Below are 13,580 nucleotides of genomic sequence, written 5' to 3'. Positions count from 1 at the left end.
GAATGGGAACTTGGGACACAGAAAAGAGATTATGTAAAAATAAGGAAATAGAAATAAAGTGTAGACTTTAGTTTATAACACTGTATCAGTATTGGTGCATTAATTACAACAAACATGCCATTCTAATATGAGAGGCTCATAATGGGGAAACTATGTATGGCAGTTCTCTGTACTAACTGATCAATTTTTCTGTACATCTTATTCTAAAATACAAATTCCATTCATAAAAAAATTTAAAAATCAACATTAAAAATATAGGTTGTATTCTTCCAGTATGAAAAAAAACTAAAGAATAATTACGTGAAATTCAAATGTCAGTGTCCATACATAAAGTCTTATTGGAACAAAAAATACATATGTGAGAAACATAACCCAGATTTTATTTAAAAAGTTGTCCAGGAAAGCCAAAAATGTCCTTAAAAATGGATTTGCCAAAAGAAAAATGTAGATAAGAGAAACCTCTAGAATCATACACATGTGTGCAAACATACATATACAGTATGCTTATGTATATGTATAAAGCTAAGCTGGAAATAGTTGGTTTAAAAAACACACACACACACATAGGAAAGGTGGTTTTGAAAAAAAGAAAAAAAAAATCCTTAAAAATGGATTTGCCAAAAGAAAAATGTATATAAGAGAAACCTCTAGATTCATACACATGTGTGCAAACATACATATACAGTATGCTTATGTATATGTATAAAGCTAAGCTGGAAATAGTTGGTTAAAAAAAACAAACAACAGGTGCTGGAGAGGATGTGGAGAAATAGGAACACTTTTACACTGTTGGTGGGATTGTAAACTAGTTCAACCATTATGGAAAACAGTATGGCAATTCCTCAAGGATCTAGAACTAGAAGTACCATATGACCCAGCCATCCCATTACTGGGTATATACCCAAAGGATTATAAATCATGCTGCTATAAAGACACATGCACACGTATGTTTATTGCGGCACTATTCACAATAGCAAAGACTTGGAATCAACCCAAATATCCATCAGTGACAGACTGGATTAAGAAAATGTGGCACATATACACCATGGAATACTATGCAGCCATAAAAAAGGATGAGTTTGTATCCTTTGTAGGGACATGGATGCAGCTGGAAACCATCATTCTTAGCAAACTATCACAAGAACAGAAAACCAAACACCGCATGTTCTCACTCATAGGTGGGAACTGAACAATGAGATCACTTGGACTTCGGAAGGGGAACATCACACACCAGGGCCTATCATGGGGAGGGGGGAGGGGGGAGGGATTGCATTGGGAGTTATACCTGATGTAAATGACGAGTTGATGGGTGCAGCACACCAACATGGCACAAGTATACATATGTAACAAACCTGCACATTATGCACATGTACCCTAGAACTTAAAGTATTATAATAATAAATAAATAAATAAATAAAAAGAGAGAGCATGGTCCTGCTGACATGTTGATTTTGGACTTCTGGCCTCCAGAGCTGTGAGAATAAATTTCAGTTGTTTTAAGCCAGAAACACACACACACACACACACACACACACACACAGAGGAAAGGTGGTTTTGAAAAAAAGAAAAAAAAATCCTTAAAAATGGATTTGCCAAAAGAAAAATGTAGACAAGAGAAACCTCTAGAATCATACACATGTGTGCAAACATACATATACAGTATGCTTATGTATATGTATAAAGCTAAGCTGGAAATAGTTGGTTAAAAAAAACACACACACACATAGGAAAGGTGGTTTTGAAAAAAAGAAAGGGCAGAAGGCTGAAAACTTCCATTCTGGGCTTTCATGCCTAGGGTTTAAGGGGACCTTCATGAAGGGGCTGGGGGAGACAGATGCCTGCTGCTGAACACCAGCCTGTGTTACTGCTAACTCTTGCCACATCCCACCAAGGCGGGCATCTCCACCACTCTCAACTGGGAAACAGGGAAACCAGTTCATTGAGGTAAAGCCACCTGTGTGAGACCCACAGCCAGTCACAATGGTTTGATTCAAACTCAGCCCTGTCCAGCCAAAAGGTCTACATTCCTTCTTTATTTCCTCAAGTCCCATTGTAACCAAAGTTTGTCACTGAAATAAACTGCAGTAACAGAAAAGGACCTATCTTTCCTAATTTTGCATATCTTGTTGCAGAACTTAATCGTAAGGACCTCAACATCAAGCAGTCACAGGAAAGCGATTCAAAAGGAAGAGAAGGGAAACCTGGAATAAGGCGAAGGAGTCAAAGTTGACATGGATGGAAAAAGCCCACTGCAGCTGACGAGCTCTAGGTCATTATGACTCTGCCGAGTTCCTTTTTCGTAACGCGGAGAAAGCAGGATTGCGAGAGGTACGTGAATAGCGTACTAAAGGTGGTGGCGGTTGGAAGGTGTGGAGGGAACAAGAATGAGAATCTTTTAAATATTCTACTTGGTTTTTTTTTTTTGTTTTTTTTTGTTTTTTTTTTTTTTGAGGCGGAGTCTCGCTCTGTTGCCCAGGCTGGAGTGCAGTGGCCGGATCTCAGCTCACTGCAAGCTCCGCCTCCCGGGTTCACGCCATTCTCCGGCCTCAGCCTCCCGAGTAGCTGGGACTACAGGCGCCCGCCACCTCGCCCTCTACTTGGTTTTTACCTATAGACATAACCCAGGAGGGAGAATTTTCTAGCAGGAACATTAAAACTTTCTCTAGCTGGTGCTGTGTTCACACTATCAATACATCAGCAGCAGCAGCAAGCGACGAGCACGGTAGACAGCATCGCCAGGGTCAACTCAGGCCAAGCGGAGCCGCTCAACACGGCCGAACCCAGCCCACAAGTGCTAGAAGCCAGGCACGCAGTGTTTGAGCATCTCCGTGACAAAGGAATCAGCTGTGTCACTGCTTGAATTTTACTCTTTGAAAACCATTATTACAGTTAAAAACAAAAACAAAAACAAAAACCTATCTTTGTGTGACGTAATATTCCTTCACACAAGGAAAAATAGAACACATCCAGTTGTTCTGCTCTCACTTTTGTTATTTTCAAAATCTCCTTTCCTCAAGAACTAGCTGTCGTTTTCTTAATACTGGACCATCCACAAGCCAGTTCTGAAGTCATGCATTCATTACCTATCTCCAAGCCTGGGAGAGGAAGGGGGAGGCACCTAACTTGTTCCTGTTTTGATAGTTCCAGAACCATCCAATGGCTGTAATTCAAATCTTCCCTAAAATATTCAGCATCAGAATTGGGTCTAAACTGGTAAATTTCAGCTCAAAACATGAAAATTAGGAAGAATGAAAACCTGAAGTTATGAGGGAGAAAATTCAAGTTGCACAGTGTTCATTGAGATTGCACAGCACAATCTAAACACTGCCTGTCACGTCAACCCCAGTCAAAACCAAAACATTAAGGAAAACTACAGATTTAAAGAAGTAACATGAGAAAGCAATCCTCAGTGATATTCTGATATGCCACAAAAGGAAAGACTGCAAGGAACAGTGCAAGTTTCAGGAAGAATAAAACTGTAGCAACAAGCTCCCTTGTCAAAATCACCCATCTTCTCCTTGGCGGGCTGATGACAGTTCAGAGCCACGTGCACTCCATACACCATTAGCCCAAAGCTCAGTCACCTCCCTTAAAACAAATGCCACTAAAAAGATGGGAGATGGAAGGGGGATGTGAAAGTTTCGTGCTCCAGGGGCCGCGGGGGAGGCAAAAATGGGAAGGTGTTTAATGGGTACAGAGTTTCAGTTTTGCAAGATAAAAAAGCTGTAGAGATCGATCGCACAACAATGTGAACATAAGAATACTGAGCCACATAGTTAAAAATGGCTAAGATGGTAAATTTCATGTTAACTGCATTTTACTACAATTAAAAGTACAAAGTTAACTCATTAAAAAAAATAAAGCTTCATGCTCTAAATAATGTTCTTTAGCAAGACTTGTAAGAAGACATTTCCTCTTGACATGTAACTAGGGCACTGACATCTAAGAGAGCAGGTACCAAAGCCTGAGCACAGCTCAAGCACTTTGTCACCTGCCAGGTGCTGACCACAGGCTCTGACAAAGCTCAGAGCACAGGGCAAGGCGCACATTCGGAATCTCCCTTGAGGTCCTGTGCCAAGCCAGGCGAGCCAGAAGAAAATCCGATGACAGCCACAAAACACAAAGTACAAGCCTCAAAGACATGTAACAAAGTCTTTGCTTTTCTTTTCCCATGGAAACTCATGCTCAGGAGAAGTCTTCGAGGCAAGGGCTACATGATGTTTAGGGAGACACCTGGTTGGGGCGGGAACAGCACAACCAAGCGTCTGGAAATTCTGTCTCCGGCGTCCAGCTCTGGCTGCGTCCCAGCAAGTGTTCAGCCCTGGCTGTGTTTGTCACATTTCCTTGGCAGCCTAGGGGCCTAGCAGGGTGGACCTGCTGCCAGCAGCACACTACGGCTTCTCTGGCTAGGCAATGTGGGGACACAGTAAGGAGGGGCAGACAGGGACCACAGAAGGACCCGTGGTTGGAGGCACAAGGAGAGGAGCTGCTCACCACACCAGGCTGGGCTTCACAAGGGCACCACCTGCCTGTATAACCCAAGGTTTCCCTAGAGCCAGACAGGGACTTGTGGGTGACACTCTTAGGTTGCATACACCGCTATTAAGACCCCCAAACAGGAGAAAGCTATGCTCTGTAGCACAGTGTCTGAGTGGGGTCCCCAAAGCAGCAGCACCGACGTTACCTGGGCACTTGTTGGAAACGCACATTCTGGAGTCCACCCCAGCCCCCACTGAATCAGAGACCCTGGGGTTGGGCAGGCCATCTGTGTTGAACAATGCCCCTTCCCCACCCTGCTCCAGGGCCTCCACCCCCACCGGAGTGTGGGAACCAGAGTGCTCTAGCACGATGCTAGTCTTGCTGGTCACCAGAGAGAGGCTTGTTGTCTCTTTCACATGGTAATTTAGTAAAATTGATGTCATTTTCCCTCGAAACAGAACTTGCCTGGAACAGCTCAGGTTGTTCATTCCATTCCACGGTCGTTAAGGAAGCTAAGAACAACCAAAGCTCTGTCAAGCGGCCCCATTTTCCAATTTGGCTGCCCACACCCACGGTTTCTGGTATCAGCACCACCTGTTTCCGTCTGCAATTTGTTCTTTAAAATATTCCTGCTCCTGTGTCACCGCCATCCCAACCAAAGGAGAATCACGTGACATACACAGGAAGCACCACAGCACATCCGGAAAACCCGCAACAGTGGGACCAGAGCACCGCTCTGCAGCTTGGGTCAGCTCGGGCGCCTGGCTCGATGGAGGCTTCACCCTCCACACGTACCTGCACAGGTGAGTGGTTTGCCAGGGACACAGACCCAGGAGCCGAACTCCATTCCCCCAAGTAAGAGGCAGGCAGAAGCATATTTTAAAACACTAACCAGAGCACATTACTCTTCTGCTTAAGCCCATGCAGCAGCTTCCCACTGCCTGGAACAAAGCTGCTCTCCACACCCTGGTGTCCCCGCCTGCAAGGTCGGCCTGTCCGCTTCTCACTGTGCCCCCACCACCCCCCCATCACACACAAGCAACCAGCTATTTCTGTGCTTCTCCAATGCCAGCCTGACCACCACTGGCTGGCTGCTTATGTTGGCTTAACACCTTCCCCTCTAAGACCACCTCACTCCTCTCAGAGAGATGACCCTGAAACCTCTGTCACTGCTGTCACCTGGTTCTCTGCATAGCACTCACCATGCTCTGGTTTTCCTTCTCACTAATGTGCATGTTGAATGCTGCCTGTCATTCCTACTACATGAGCTCTGTGAGGATGAGACCTCTAGTGGTCCCTACTCTATCCCAGGAGAGGACACAAGGGTCCTTAGCACACACTAAGTGTCAATTGTTTTTATATTGCTGGTGAAACAAAGATAACAAAATTTACCATCTCAACCATTTTTAAGTGTACAACCATGTACTTAACTGTAGTGTTAATTACATTCATGTTGTTGTACAATTAACCTCCAGAATGCTTTTCATCCTCCAACACTGAAGCTCTATACTCAAGAAACACTAACTCCCTGTCCCCCCAACCCCACCCTCATTCTATGACTTGGATACTGCAGTTACCTCATGTAAGCAGAATCATTTAGCCCTTGTGTTTTTGTGACTGGCTTATGTCACTTGGCATAATGTCCTCAGTGTTCATCCATGTTGTGGCATGCGTGGGAATTTCCTTCTTTTTTAAGGCTGGATGATACTCCATTGTATGGACACTCCACATTTGGTTTATGTGCTCATCTGCCAATGAACACCTTGGCTGTTGCCATCTTTCGGCCATTGTGAATAATGCTGCTGTGAACATGGGTGTACAGACATCTCTTCCAGGCTCTGCTTTCATTTCTTTTTTTTATTTTCATGGTAGGTCTAAATGAATATATCTTTATTTATAATGTCGACATTTATTTTAGATTCAGCGGTATGTGTGCAGGTTGGTTACATGAGTACACTGCGTGATGCTGAAGTTTGGGAATCACCCCATTACCCAGGTACTGAGCATAGTACCCATAGGTAGTTCCTCAGCCCTTGCCCCGCTCCCTGTCTCCCTTCTCTAGTAGTCCCCAGGGTCTGTTGCCATCTTTTAAAAAATTTTATTTCTAACTTTTGTGGGTATGTAGTAGGTGTACACATTTATGGGGTACATGAAATATTTTGATACAGGCATACAATGCATAATTATCACACCAGGGTAAATGGAGTACTCATTTATCCTTTGTCTTACAGACAATCCATTTACACTTTTAGTTATTTTAAAATGTACAATTATTGACTATAGTCACCCTGTTGTGCTATCAAATACATTTTATCCATTTTTCTATTTTATTGTTGCCATCTTTATATCCACATGTACCCAGTGTTTAGCTCCCATTTATGAGTGAGAATATGCAGCATTTGGTTTTCTGATCCCACACTAATTCACTTAGGATAATGGCCTTTAGCTGTATCCACGTTGCTGCAAAGGATATGAGTTTGTTCTTTTTTATGGCTGTGTAGTATTCTATGGTGTATCTGTACCACATTTTCTTTATCTAGTTTACCATCGATGGGCATTTAGGTTGATTCCATGTCTTTGCTATTGTGAATAGTGCCATAATGAACATATGCATGCATGTGTTTTTATGGTAGAATGATTTATATGCCTTTGGGTATATACTCAGTAATGGGATTGCTGGGTCAAATGGTAGTTCTGTCTTGAGTTCTCTGAGAAATCTCCAAACTGTTTTGCACAGTGACTTAACTAATTTACCTTCTCACCAACAGTGTACAAGCATTTTTCTCTGTGCCTTGCCAGCATCTGTTATTTTTCTGACTTTTTAATAATGACCATTCTCACTGGTGTGAGATGATATCTTGTAGTACTGATTTGCATTGCTCTGACGATTGGTGATGTGGAGCATCTTTTCATATGTTTGTTGGCCATGTGTATGTCTTCTTTTGAGAAGTGTCAGTTCATGTTTTTTGCACACTTTTTAATGGGGTTGCTTTTGCACTGTTCAAATTCCTTATAGATTCTGGATGTTAGACCTTTGTCAGATAGTTTGCAAATATTTTCTCCCAACCTGTAGGTTGTATTCTTATTGAACTACCAACATCATTTTCACAGAATTAGAAAAAACTATTCTAAACTTCATATAGAACCAGAAAAGGAGCAGAACAGCCAAAGCAATCCTAAGCAAAAAGAATAAAGCCAGAAGCATCACATTACCTGACTTCAAACTATACTAGAAGGTTACAGTAACCAAAAAACATGGCACTTGTACAAAAACAGACACACAGACCAATGGAACAGAAAAGGAACCCAGAAATAATGCCACATACCTACAACCATCTAATCTTTGACAAAGTTAACAAAAATAAGCAATCGGGAAAAGACTCCCCACTCAATAAATGGTGCTGGGATAGCTAGCTAGTTATATACAGAAGAATGAAACTGGACCCCTATTTTTCGTCATATGCAAAAATTAACTCAAGATGGATTAAAGATTAAATGCGAGTCCTCAAACTATAACAACCTTAGAAGAAAACATAGGAAATACCCTTCTGGACAGTGGCCTTGGTAAAGAATTCATGACTAAGTCCTAAAAGCAATTGTAACAAAAACAAAAATTGACAAGTGAGATCTATTAAACTAAAGAGCTTCTGTGCAGCTAAAGAAACTATCCATTCATTTCTTTATGTACCCAGGAGTGGAGGTGTTGGGTCATATGTTATATGAGTAAGCTTCTTTCATACTCTAGACTTTGTGGTAACTAGACACATTGCTGGGATTTTGATTGACTGATTTTTAATTTTTACTTTTTAGGAGCCAAAGAGAAACTACTGCTGTATTCATTGAGTTAAACTGTTCCCAGGAGGTGAGCTCTAGAGAATGGCAGGGACCCTCTTCCCACCATTGAAACCTCAGTGGATGGAGACTCACTCTGCCAGCCCTAGCAGCCCCAGAGCAGTCCTGTTCCCTGGATTCCCTTCAGGGCTCTGAATCCTGGAGGAGGGACAGCAGGCAGTCAGGAAATGTTCTCGGGACAGAGAAGCAGCAGCAGGAATCCAGCCTGAGAGGTCAAGCCTGCATGACCAGCCCTCACTCAATCTCTCCTGCTGCCTGGCTTCCCAAGTTCCCTCCAGACTTTCCCCAAACTCTGAGCTTGGAGACTCAGTCCTCATTTGGATGCTGGATGCCTCCCTCTATACCTCCAAAACTGGGATTCCTTTTCTACTTCAGCCAGCCCAGATCCAGCTCCTGTTGCTTGTAATCAAAATCCCCAACCAATACAAGAAGGGCCAAATGCATTGCTCTAGGGTTTACAAGACTCCTTTCTTCCTTGTTCAAAAATGAGACCACTTTGCATGATGCCAGTTTTCTTTGGTACCTCTTCCACGCTTCATAAGCCCTTAAAAATGGCCAAGGTGGATCTGCTCTGACTCCAGCCATTTCTTCTTCTGTGACTCTGGAGCTATTTCTTCAATAGTTGTGGATAAGAAGCCATTGGTAGCTGCCAGGTATTCTTTCTTGGTGCTGGTTTTCTTTTCAACCATGCATGTTCTATCTTCTCCATCTTATACCACCCTTGGTAAAAGACAAGACCTAGAGGAGATGGCGCATAGTTCAGTAGCCTACCTCAGGGGCTGTGTAGGAAGGGTAAACGTATTATTACATTTATGCATAAACACTTTCAAACAGAGTTTAATACACCATATCCGTGGGATGTGCTTGGAATACAAAAGGCTTTCCAGAAGCGAATTTGCCAAGGAATTAAAAAAGTAAAGCCAGTGTTTGTTTCTGTGACGTCAGCACTGAATCCTTTGCAAAGGATGTTGGTATACGGCATCAGTCATTCATTTATGCATTCACTGACTATACAAATATTTCTGGATCATCTCCTTCATAAGTACCAGGCACTGAGTAAATGTTGATGGTATAGACATAGTCCCACCTTGATGAGCTTACAGATACTGCTAAGGGAGGCGATTTGTAGGATGTTTTTAAAAATTGTGGTAAAATATGCATAACATAAAATTTTACCATTTTAAATATTTTTAAGCTTGCACTTAAGTGGCATTAAATATATTCCCATTGTTATACACCATCACTACTACCCATCCCCAAAACTTTCTTCACCTTATAAAGCTGAAACTCTGTACCCATTAGACAACTCTCCATTCTCTCCTCCCCCTCAGCCATCTGGCAAGCACTATTCTACTTTCTGTCTCTGTGAATTCACTACTCTACGTAAGTGGAATCATAGTATTTTTTCTTTTGTGACTGGCTTATTTCATGTAGCATAATGTCTTCAAGGCTCATCCATGTTATAGTATGTGTCAGAATTGTTTTCCTTTTTAAGGCTGAATAATATTCCATTATACCTATATACTATATACTATATTTATTTACCTACTCATCCACCTGTGGACACTTTGGGTTGCTTCCACCATATAGTTATGGTGAATAATGCTGCCATGCACATTGGTGTATAAATATCTGTTCTTGTCCCTGCTTTGGAGTAAACATTTTTGAGTGTTTACTCAAAAGTGAAATTGCCGGATCATATGGTAATTCTGTTTTGTTGAGGAATCGTACCGTTTTCTATATATTTCCACTAATCATGTACAAAATTTCCCATTTTTCCACATCGTTGTCAACACTTTGCTCTTCTGCTTTGTTTTGCTGTTTTATGTTATTGTTTTTGTTTTGTTTTATCATAGCCATGGGAATGGATGTGAAGTGGTACTTTATTGTAGCTTTAATTTCCATTTCCCTAATGATTGATGCTAAGTATCTTTTCATGTACTTACTGGTCATTTGTACATCTTCTTTGTAAAAATGTCTACTCAAGTCCTTTGCCATTTTTTAAATTAAATTGCTTTTTTTTTTCCTTCCTGGGTTTTAGAAGCTTTCTGTATATGCTGGATATTATAAAATATTTGATCTGCAAATATTTCCTCCTATTCTGTGGGTTGCCATTTTACTCTGTGACTAGTACCCTTTGAAGCACAAGAGTTTTTAATTTTGATGAATTCCAATTTGTCTATTTTTCCTTTTGCTGCCTGTGCTTTTGGTGTTGTATCCAAGAAATCACTGCCAAATCAAATCTCACAAAACCTTTCCCATTTTTTCTTCTAAGAGTTTTACCTCTTCTGTTTAGGACTTTAATCCATTTTGAGTTAATTTTTGTGTATGTTTGATAAGGATCTAACTTTGTTCTTTTGCATATAGATATCCAGTTTTCCCAGCACCAAATCTTGAAAAGACTGTCACTTCTATATTGAAGGTCTTGGCATCCTTATCAAAAATTATTTGACCATCTACATAAGCGTTAATTGCTGAGCTCTACTTCATTTTACTGGTCTTTGGGTTTGTCTTTATGTCAGTAAAGTGTTTTGATTATTATAGCTTTTGAGTAAATTCTGAAATGAGGATGTGAGTCTTACTTTGTTCTTTTCTTGAAGATGGTTTTGGTTATTCAATGTCCTTTGAGATTTCATATGAATTTCAGAATGGATTTCTCTATCTCTGCAAAAAAGTCATTGGGATCTTGATAGAAATGGCACTGAATCTGTAAACTGCTTTGGATAGCATTGATATCTTAACAATAAGTCTTCCACTCCATGAACATGATGGCTTTCCATTTATGTCTTCTTTAATTTCCTTCATTGATGTTTTACAGCTTTCCAAGTACAACTCTTTCCCTTATATGGTTAAATCCTAAGTATTTTACTCTTTTTGATGCTACTGAAGACAGAACTGTTTTCTTAATTTCCTTTTCAGATTATTGTTAGCATATAGAAATGCAGCTGATTTTTGTAGTTGGTTTAGTACATGGCTACTTTGCAGAGAATTTATTAGCATTCTCTCTGTCTCTCTCTGTGTATATGTGTAAGATTTAGGGTTTTCTATATATAATAAATATATCATCTGTGAACAGAGATCATTTTACTACTTCTTTTCTTATTTGGATGCCTTTAATTTCTTTTTCTTGTCTAACTGCTCTAGCTAGAACTTCCAGTATTATGTTGAATAGAAGTAGCAAAAGGAGGTACTCTTGCCTTGTTCCAGATTTTAGAGAAAAAGTTTTCAGTCTTTCACCACTGAGTGTAATATTAGCTGTGAATATATTATATATGACCTTTATAATGTTGAGGTAGTTTCCTTCTATTCCTAGTCTATTGAGTGCTTTTATTATAAAAGGCTGCTGAATTTTGTCAAATTATTTTCCTGTATAAATTGGGATGATCATTCTTCATTTTGTTAATGGAATATATCACTTTTTTTATTGGTTTGCCTATGTTGAGCCATCCTTGCATTCCAGGAATAAATCCCACTTGATAATGATATATAATCATTTTAATATGCTATTGAATTTTGTTTCCTAGTATTTTATTCAAGACTTTTACATCAATGAATATATGGACTATTGTTTTCTTATTTATAAGGGGCTGTAGTTTTGTTTCTTTTCTTTGGCTTTGTTATCAGGGAATGCCAGTCTCACAGAATGAGTTAGGAAGCGTTCTCTCCTCTTCAGCTTTTTTGGAAGAATTTCAGGAGGACTAGTGTTAGCTCTTTTTTAAATGTTTGGTATGGTTTACCAGTGAAGTCATAAAGTCCAGGGTTATTCTTTATTAGGAGGTTTTTGATTACTGATTCAATTACCTTACTAATTATGACTCTTCAAATTTCCTATTTCTTTGTGATTAAGTGTTGGTAGATTTTGTGTGTCTAGGAATTTGTCCACTTCATCTAGGTTACCCATTTGTTAACATGCAATGGTCCATAGTACTCTCTTATAATCCTTATTATTTCTGTAGAATGGGTAGTAATGTCCTTGTTTTCATTTCTGTTATTAGTAATTTGAGGCTTTTTTTATCAGTCGATCTAGCTAAGGTTTGTCAATTTTCTTAATCTTTTCAAAGAACTAACTCTTGGTTTCATTGGCTGTATTGTTTTTCTGTCCTTTTCTCTCTGCTTTAATCCATAGCTAAATCCAAAGCTAAATTCAAAGCTAGCAGAAGGAACAAAATAGCTTGTTCTTCTTCTAGTTCCTTAAGTTGTAAAGTTAGATTGAGATTTTTCTTCTTTTTAAATGTAAGCGTTTACCGCTATACATGCTATACATTTCCCCGTAAGCAGTGCTTTGTCCTTGTCCCATAAGTTTTGACATGTGTTTTCGTTTTCATTTATCTCTAAGTATTTTCTAATGTCGCCTGTGATTTCTTATTTGACTCTTTGGTTATTTAGTAGTATGTGGTTTGATTTCTACAAATCTGTGAATTTTCCAGTTTTCCTTCTGTTACTGATTTCTAACTTCACCCCATTGTTGTCAGTGATGGTACTTTGTATAATATCAATCTTTTCAATCTGTTGAGACTTAATTTGTGACCTACCACATGGTCTATCCTGCAGAACATCCCATGTTCCCTTGAGGGAAAAGAAGTCTTCTATTGTTGTTGGGTAGAGTGTTCTGTGTATGTCTGCTAGTCCAGTTGATTTATTGTGTTAAGTCTTCTCTTTCCTTTTCTTCTGTCTGGTTGTTCTATCTACTAATGAGAGTGGGGATTGAAATCTCCAACTATTATTGTATAACTGGGTATTTCTCTCAATTCTATCCATTTCATTTCACATATTTTGATGATCTATTATCAGATGTGTAAATATTTATAACTGTTCTATCTTCTTGCTATATTGGACCTTTCATTAATACATAACATCCCCTTTGTCTCTTGTAAGCTTTTTGATTTAAAGTGTCTTTTGTCTGATGTTAGTATAGCTACTCCTGCCCTCTTTTGGTTACAATTAGCATGGAATTTCTTTTTCTATCCTTTCACTTTCAACCTCTTGTGTCTCATCTAAAGTAAGTCTCTTGTAGACCACATATAGTTGGATCTACATTTTTAAAAAATTCATTCTGCCATCAATTTCTGTCTTTGATTGAAGTTTAATTAATTTACATTTCAAGTAATTACTTATAAGGAGGGACTTACTTCTGCATTTTGTTATTTGTTTCCTATATGGCTTATAATAGCTTTGGTTCCTCATTTCCTGCATTACTGACTTCTTTTGTGTTTAGCTGATTTGATTTTCTTTCTTTTATACATATATAT

At 39.6% G+C, this 13,580-nt stretch overlaps 1 protein-coding gene and 1 long non-coding RNA gene across 7 annotated transcripts in view; one reads left to right on the top strand and one right to left on the bottom strand.

Moving 5' to 3' along the window:
- The window catches only part of ADAMTS17 (ADAM metallopeptidase with thrombospondin type 1 motif 17), a 366,725-nt gene that overhangs the window by 285,237 nt on the left and 67,908 nt on the right, over positions 1-13,580 (bottom strand). The window lies entirely within an intron of this gene.
- Positions 6,435-8,774, top strand: LOC116275753. The gene is made up of 2 exons (XR_004184981.1): positions 6,435-6,475; positions 8,290-8,774. It is a non-coding gene; the product is annotated as an uncharacterized LOC116275753 (long non-coding RNA).

Source organism: Papio anubis, chromosome 7 (genome assembly GCF_008728515.1).
Source record: "Papio anubis isolate 15944 chromosome 7, Panubis1.0, whole genome shotgun sequence".
In the NCBI taxonomy this organism is placed as follows: Eukaryota; Metazoa; Chordata; class Mammalia; order Primates; family Cercopithecidae; genus Papio; species Papio anubis.
The sequence above is the reverse complement of the archived record's forward strand: the minus strand, read 5'-3'. Positions and strand labels throughout refer to the sequence as shown.